Source organism: Amblyomma americanum, chromosome 1 (genome assembly GCF_052857255.1).
Source record: "Amblyomma americanum isolate KBUSLIRL-KWMA chromosome 1, ASM5285725v1, whole genome shotgun sequence".
NCBI classification, from domain to species: Eukaryota; Metazoa; Arthropoda; class Arachnida; order Ixodida; family Ixodidae; genus Amblyomma; species Amblyomma americanum.
This window is the reverse complement of record NC_135497.1, coordinates 229,830,782-229,838,504: the sequence shown is the minus strand read 5'-3', so window position 1 is coordinate 229,838,504 and position 7,723 is coordinate 229,830,782. Positions and strand designations below refer to the sequence as shown.

The 7,723-nt window shown below is 47.4% G+C and overlaps 1 pseudogene across 1 annotated transcript in view; it reads right to left on the bottom strand.

Moving 5' to 3' along the window:
• Window positions 1-677: 677 nt before the first annotated feature.
• The window catches only part of LOC144116030 (nuclear hormone receptor FTZ-F1 beta-like), an 84,460-nt pseudogene continuing 77,414 nt past the window's right edge, over window positions 678-7,723 (bottom strand). The window contains exon 10 of the transcript XR_013311685.1: window positions 678-967. The product of XR_013311685.1 is annotated as a nuclear hormone receptor FTZ-F1 beta-like (transcript). The remainder of the gene's footprint in view (window positions 968-7,723) is intronic.

Sequence of the window (7,723 nt, the reverse complement as noted above, 5' to 3'; positions counted from 1 at the left end):
ATCAAGATATGAAGTAAAAAAACTCAGCGAAAGGAATCACGATGCGAACTGTCTAACACAGCATTCTTCACTATTTTTTGCGGTAAAAAAAAAGGCTGAAAAAAGTGAATTTGGTGTAGTTGTGTAACATACAAAAGTATTTGCCCAGCATCTGTTCTTCTGGAGGAGGTAACTAGCAAGAAAAGAAAACGCAGCAGCAATGATGGAAGAACAGAGCGGACACATCTTTAAGACAGAAACAGAAAAGGTTAAAACAGCACTAGTCCTCGCTCGCTCTTCCACAACTTGGTATCACTGCCATAAGCCGCTACTAGCTAGCAAAGAAGGGTACAGCAACAGGGGAAGACTAGGAAAGACGACCAACACTAGAACAGCAGGGCGCCGTCACTTGGAACAAGCAAGAAACAAGAAAATTCAAAGGGGAAAAAAGAAACAGCACACCATATACACATCAGCTTGAGCAAATGAGAAAAGGAAACTGGAAAGCAGGTGTCACTTCACCTGCCATAGAACTGCCCTATCTTCATGGAAGAAGAGGGCAACACATTACACAGCGGAGTATGAAAAAAAGAAGAAATACTGTCGGCCTCTCCCATGCTTCTCCATGGTCTCTGCACAATCACCAGAGGGCACTATGTACAGGTGCCCTCAGAAGAGCACCCTGTGGGCTGTGGCACTCAGTGGTCCCCCCGCAAGAGTTCAAACAGCAAGTTGAAACTGGGGGCCTGTGGGTCAGCCATGGGTGCAGACGAAGATGATGCTCCCGCAGAAGAGGCGATGCGCCCAAACGCTTCCAAGGACTCCTTGCTCACCTGGCAGGCACGCTCGAGCTCGGTCACAAAGAGCAGCAGCTCACCAAACTTGGTTGGCTGCGATGGGTAGTGTGAAATGGTGTACGCCTGCAGAGCTTCTAGCACTTGTTTCTTACAGGCACGGACCTTCTCCGGATCTTTCAGGCCACTGGCGTCTGGAAGAAAACATCACAAAATGCTGCAGTTGGTATTTTAGCTGCCCTTCTCCACAGGGCCCGCAACACAGTTATCTAGTCAGTACATCATATTTCACTCTTACAAACTGCTGCTCGACATTATTTCATCCCTATGGTGCCATGTGAGAGTCTACAGTAGTCAACTAAGCCTCAAAGATTTATATTTCTGCACCACATCTTGTGAGTGGTAATTTCACTTGAAAGTAGGGGTGTGCAACTATATGAAACTTCAAATAGTTTTCAAATAGTATTTTCAATTTGATCGATTCACACTGCACTTTAACGATTTGAACCTTCTAAACGTTCTTCTTCAGCTAAACCCACAACCACACATCGTGACATTCCAAAACGTCAGATCTTGGCCCTGTAAAACAAGGTAACTTGCTCTTTCCTCATAGAATTAACTGCCAGCACGGGGCAAAACATTTATACCAAGCTTCAAATCAAAAAAGTTGGACGTTTTCACAACATTCTGCTGTCCAACTTTAAGCCGCGTTTGCTAGGGTTCATTCCTCGACTTTTTAAGGGAGTTTAAGTACATACTTTTAAAACGAATATGGGATGTAATGAGGTTCGACTGTGATACCAGTATTGGGAGACATCAGAAAACAGGTCAATCATGTTCACGTTTTAACTATTACAGTTAGGTGGCAGTTTGCAATGTTGCATTTAAGGGAATTGTAGCCAGCCGTTTGTATAAGAAAATAGGGCTGAGAATTTCAAAAACAAGATTATCCTTGGCACCGTGTGGCTCATCAAAGTTTGCCCAAGCGCCAAAATATTGTGTCAAAGACGCCAAAAGACAGCTCCAAAAGACATGCGCAAAGCAATGCCCCCTAATACCTTTTCTCGCCCACGTGGTCTGGAGCAGCGAGCGGCATTGAGCCCGCGGCACAGGTGGGACACAGAAGGTCGCATCATAAGTGTGCCATGCAATGACGTGTACTGGGAACGTACCCCAGTACATATCGCTCCATGGTGCACGTACCATAGACCCTGCACGTACCAATGTACAAAAGTGTGCATCTTTTAGCACAAGATGACCAAACTGTGTTGTGTCGTAGCACCAAGGGTAATCTCGTTTTTGAAATTCTAAACATTCATACAGTCGAGTGCACTTATAACAAACCTGCAGGTCACGCAGATGGCGTTTGTTGTATCTGAAGTTCGTAGCAATTGGACTCTCCCTAATACAGCCAAAAATACATTGAAAAAAAAAGTGGCATTTAATAGTCTGTTTTGAACGCATGTTTCTTCAATGCACACCCTATCAAGCCAATTCTTAAGCTCTCCAGCGCAGTCCTGTGATCCTGGCTGAGACCCTTGCTGCGGACGCACTGCTTTAGGAACGCAGTAATACCGATAGCGATTGAGATAACTAGTGATAGGTCAGAATTTTAGTCTTTGATCCTTGACAAAGCTTTAAAGATGCAGCGACAAAGCTACCAATGCGCATGTGCACGAAGAACGCACATCTGCCGTATGCGTGGTGCCTGCAGGCGGCAGCAGCGCAGAAGATGGAGATCCGATGGGGTAGACGACGCGTGCCACATGACTTGGTGGGCCAGCAAAGCCAATGTTCGTGACTGATATTCAGACTTTTTACATCGCGGTCATTGGTTCACCAGAAACCATGTGCAGTAGTTTTGCTTTTAATGCTGCCTTTGTCCCGCACTTACCACAATCTGTTTCCTTTTCATACAGTTTGCCCACCTGCCACACGTGCACACATTAATTTTAAACTTCCAGCTTGTCCGGGCACGCTTGGTCGGCAGTTAACTGAAATGTCAATGGCACTCTTTATCTATTGGGTGTGGGGGTGGGGGGGGGGGGAGGTTGATTCTTTGTATAGAAGGGATCACGAAACCTGGAAGCCGCTGTTCAGTTACCATGCTCGCGGGAAGCATGCGATTATCAACTGTGAGGGAGAATTTTCGTCGCCTCCTAGTTCGTTATAACTGAGGGGTGCGGCCATTGTTGTTCGTAGTATCTGAGAAGATGGGCCATAGCCCTCATACACATTTTGACGGTATTTTGACGCTCATTCGTAATAAGCGAGCATGGCTCGCTCGACTGTATGGCCATACTAATGGCCGGCTTCAAGTCCCTAATTACAACCAGGCACTTAACTGTAACAGCTTCAAGGCTTAATATTAAATGTTAGTTAACCAGCATACTAGTTAACATGATGCAGCTGTTTTGTCATGTCTTCAAACACTAGTATGACCTCACCATAAATGCGAATAATAAATAATTCCGAATATTCTGTCGAATAGTAAAGTAAAGTATTTTATATCCTATTTGATCTGAAAGTTGGTATTCGAAATCTAGAAGTAATTCATCTTGAGGGAATAACGTTTCTCGAACTCTTGCTGCATGTGGTTTTAGTTCTGCGTAGCTCCTCTGGGATGATACCGTGGCGCACATGCAACAAAACCCCCTACTCTGCGCTGCGTGCCTGCACTCCCACGCATATGCCGGAGCCGGTCTGCGCATGCTCGCCACAACAGACACGAGCAGGTGTAATTGTAGCACCCAGATTTGTACTGGCAAGGTGTCTTTGGCCGTGCTACCCACGGTGCGCATGTGCCGTAATTGGCATGGTGGTGTGCATCAATAGAAAGATGTACCATTGTGCTACCAGTGTGCACACGCTGGTTGGTCCCGACATGGCTGGCGAGAAAAGAGCTGGCTGGCGCCTCGGGCCTTGTGGCATCCGCAGGGCGATCTGTGCATGCGCAGCGGCTCCTCGCGGAAATGGATCGCACTATGCTAAATCTCTCTAATCGGAGGATGCACGGCTTCCTTGACTTCCTCGGAACAAGTCTGAGCTGCCTGTAGCTGCCGTAGCCGCTCGTCTCCTTGTGAAATTCAATAAACAAGTGCGACGGTATGAGTAAGAATGGGAGGTAGCACAAGAAACATGGCGATGGGTGCCCCTTTCCGATGCCCGACACGAGGTTGTGCTGGGCGCTTAGTGCTTACGCTCAGCACGTGTCATGGAGTCACCACTTAAAAGCAACAGCTACGCAACGATGCACTTGCAGTTAAGAGCAACTGTCGGAGGCCCCACATATAGGTCTCATACCCCACAAATGCGTCAGCACCGCATGTAAGTCAACTTCCCCAACTTCCGATAGACATTTTTGCAGAAAGTCGGCACAGTTTCAATCAGTGTGACAAAGCTTCAGTGCATTCTCTATTTTCTTATAATGATGTTGTGTGTTCGAAAAAGAAGGTTTTGAAAATGTCTACTGTGCCATTCAACCTATTTTCGTGCGCCAGCAGTATTCGAAAATATTTTCTTCAAAATTATTTGAAGAAATTTACTATTCGCTTCGAACCAAAAAAACCACTATACGCACGTGCCTACTCAAGAGCCAGCTTTGCTGCAAAAAGCCTACTATTAACAATTGTCGGTGGACTACCCTGGACCAGCTGGTATAAACCTGAATATATCAGATTGCTTTCTATATTGAAAAGACAGAACATTCCTTTGAAAATCCCATGCAAACAGTATAGCATTACTCAATGTCCTGCGGGCAAGAGCAGTTTTGTCCCTTTCCCCGCGCATGAGGCATGGCGAGATATCGACCTCTATCCTCATCTGGTGGCCTAACCAGTACTACTTATCCTCAGGCTCTCATGATATAAAAGCAGCCAGTGAATCAGGCGTGAAGAGGGCATGACACACTGGCGTCCTCTCGTGGACAATGCCCTGAGTTATTGTGCACAGTGTGGAGAGAAATGGCATGGTGACGCTGAGTAGTGGCTAGACCGCTAGGGTGCATGTGCAAAGAACCATATACAACTTTAGAGAGCTAGATGAGGAATTGAGTCAACAGCCATTCAAATTTAGCAGCTAGGCCATTTTGTGTCAACACACCTGAAACTCACCTCGGTGAATGAGCTAGTGCGTGGTGCTCCAGAAAATCTATGGGTGAAAATATTTGTGAATGATGGCATATTCGATGTTTTGATAGTCATACAAACAGCTGAAAAGATAGAGAGGCCAACTCTCCTGAAGGGGCTATAAAGTTCAGTATGTCAGGACAGCATGAGAGACCTCCAACTAGGTGACAATTCCACTCTTTCATTTGCACTATGCATTCATTCCCTGCCTGCACCACCGAGGGAGGCTCGTAATTTAGGAGGTCCCAAATAAGAGCTCGCAAATAAACTGCCTGCCTGCTGGCTATCCTTTGGTCTTGTGTGTGCTATTTTCAAAACTCCACAGTTACAATGCTACTATATTTCGAAATTCTAGGTATGAGCGAAGTTTCTAATGGTTCGAATATCAAATCGAGTACTTTGGTATTCGATTCGAGCTTAAAATGAATATCAATATTTGAAAATCTAGAATATTTTCGAAGTATTTCAAAGTTCGAGAATTCAGGAAAATAAGCTGCTGGTAGAAACAATCGATGGTCTTATGATTGCTGCGAAACTTCTACACAATCGCATTGCTCTGGATGTCAGCAGGCGTCATATGCACGGTGCGGCAGGAACGGAACTGCACTTGCTGCACGGAAGGCCCTAAGATGAAAATAACAAAAAAGACAATGCAGAACTACCAGCATGCCCAAGGAGAGTGCTCCATTGGTGTTGGCTTTCGTAGTTGCAGTGATGCTGGAAACCAACTTTCAAGCTGGCGATACCTTTTTGTTTACAACCTCTGATGGCTGAGATTATATGAGATAAAACACCATTTAATTTAAGGTACAACGCTGAGAAGGACAGCACTGCAAAGAGTTTTGACATGAGTGCACAGCTTTCGCTTTGGAGAGCACCATCATTTTCTTGCGCTCACGGTCTTGGCGTAGCGGTACACCTCTCCTGTGCTTCTGTGCTAACTTTTCACGTGTTTAGGCGAAAGTACTCATCTCAGAAGAACAGCATTTATACTTGCTCTCCAAGGATAGCTGCATTGTGTACCATTGCGCAGCGGCGCATCTGGCGATGCAATACAGCGTGCTCGCATCTCCTCGTGCTTGTCCATGCTTATGGCATGCCTCAGTCTGGAGCAGCACAATGCTGAAAGCTTGGTCTACATAAGGACCCACCCCAGAAATCGCAGGTATCGCATCCCCCGATTGGTACACAACGGCATGCTGGGTGCTATTTTTGCCACATGCACGGTGCCTTCGCTGATATTTTTTGTCTTTCGTATACAGTCGAGCCCGCTTATAACGAATATGAGCCTCACGCGGCGTACGTTTGTTATATCCCGAAGTTAGTAGTAAGTGGACCACAGCTTTGAAGACATTTGCTTGTCAAAACACAAAACTTTTTCTTTGCAAAAAAGTTCCTGATGGACGTCTGTTTGGTCGCGCAGATCCGACGAGGCAGGTTTCCAGTTTATTTAGAGCAGGAGCGTGCTCTCTGCCGAGGCCCTTGGCATAGACAAGTTTTCTGAGGCTCTCTATGTAGCCCATTGCTACAGGCGCGCTTATGGGTGCTGGCTTCATCCTCGTCTGATTCCTCCGCGTCACTCTCGTCCCGCTCTTCAGCAACGATGTCCTTGCCCGCGCATGGTTCCGCGGTGTCGATGTCGTCATCGACAGAAATAAAATAATTCGAACCAAAGTCATGACCCCGCATGTCGGAGACGGTGACGCGCTGACACAAATCGCCAACGGGCTGGTCATCTTCCGAAGCATCAGGCTGGGCATCAGACACTGTGTCTACGAAGCCGGCCTTGCGGAAGCAGTTCCGCTCGCCAGTGGCCGTCACCTTCACCCAGGCCGCTTTCATCATCTCTACCGCTGAATATAATGGAAATGTGCATGGTGTCCCCGTCCGCCATTCCGATTTACAACCACGGCCACGAGCATTGAACAAAGCCAACGAAATGTCCGCACCGCAGCAAGAGTGACAAAAGCGTGCGACGGGCTAGACGTGCAACGTGCACAAGCGGCAATCAAGCTAAAGATACAGACGCATAGCGCCAGAGCAGAGACCAATGAGAAGCGTCCGTGAGCGTCAGTGCAGCCACCTCTTGGCTCCAAGGAAGGCTTGCTTCACAGAGTGTGGCCTCCGCGATCAGCGCCGGCGATGGGCGGTTGATCGCGGGAGCCACGTGCGGATTCGCAAGAGAGTGAGGAGAGGGGAGTGGAGTTGCGAGGAGGGGCAGGAGGGCGATCTTAGAAGGCATGTTGGCGGGGAAAGAGTAGCTCGCTTGAGAGCGGCACGAAACGGGGCGGGCAGTTCACCTGCGATGAGGCTTGGGAAAACATAACACGCGCCGGGCGGACAAAGGGGTTGGAGGCAGGTTATCTTGCATCGCAGCACCAGGCTTACGCCGTCCGTTCGCTGTAACCGATCAGCAGGGCTTAATGACGTTCGTTGTACGTGTGATTTTGTGTCATTGAAATAATGTATATTTTGATGGTCGCGCAGGTCTCGTTCGTTATAAGCGAAAGTTTGTCTTAAGTGGGCCCGTTACACGTAGGCTCGACTGCAACCGTCGACTCAGGACACAGCTGCCACAGCCAACGCGCCATCATGCGTGAACACTGCAGTTCAGTCACGTGCCAATTTGCCGCACGAATCAGGTCGAAGAAACTGCGGCATCAGAAGTGACGTGACCTGATATTTCAACTACAGCTGTTCACTGAAGTCTATGGGTTGCATTATTCGGTGCCACACCACTCCAAGTATGAATTGCGTCTGAAAAATGTGTTCCCAACTTACATATTTCAAAAACAGCAGCACAATAAGAATCGCACGATAAAG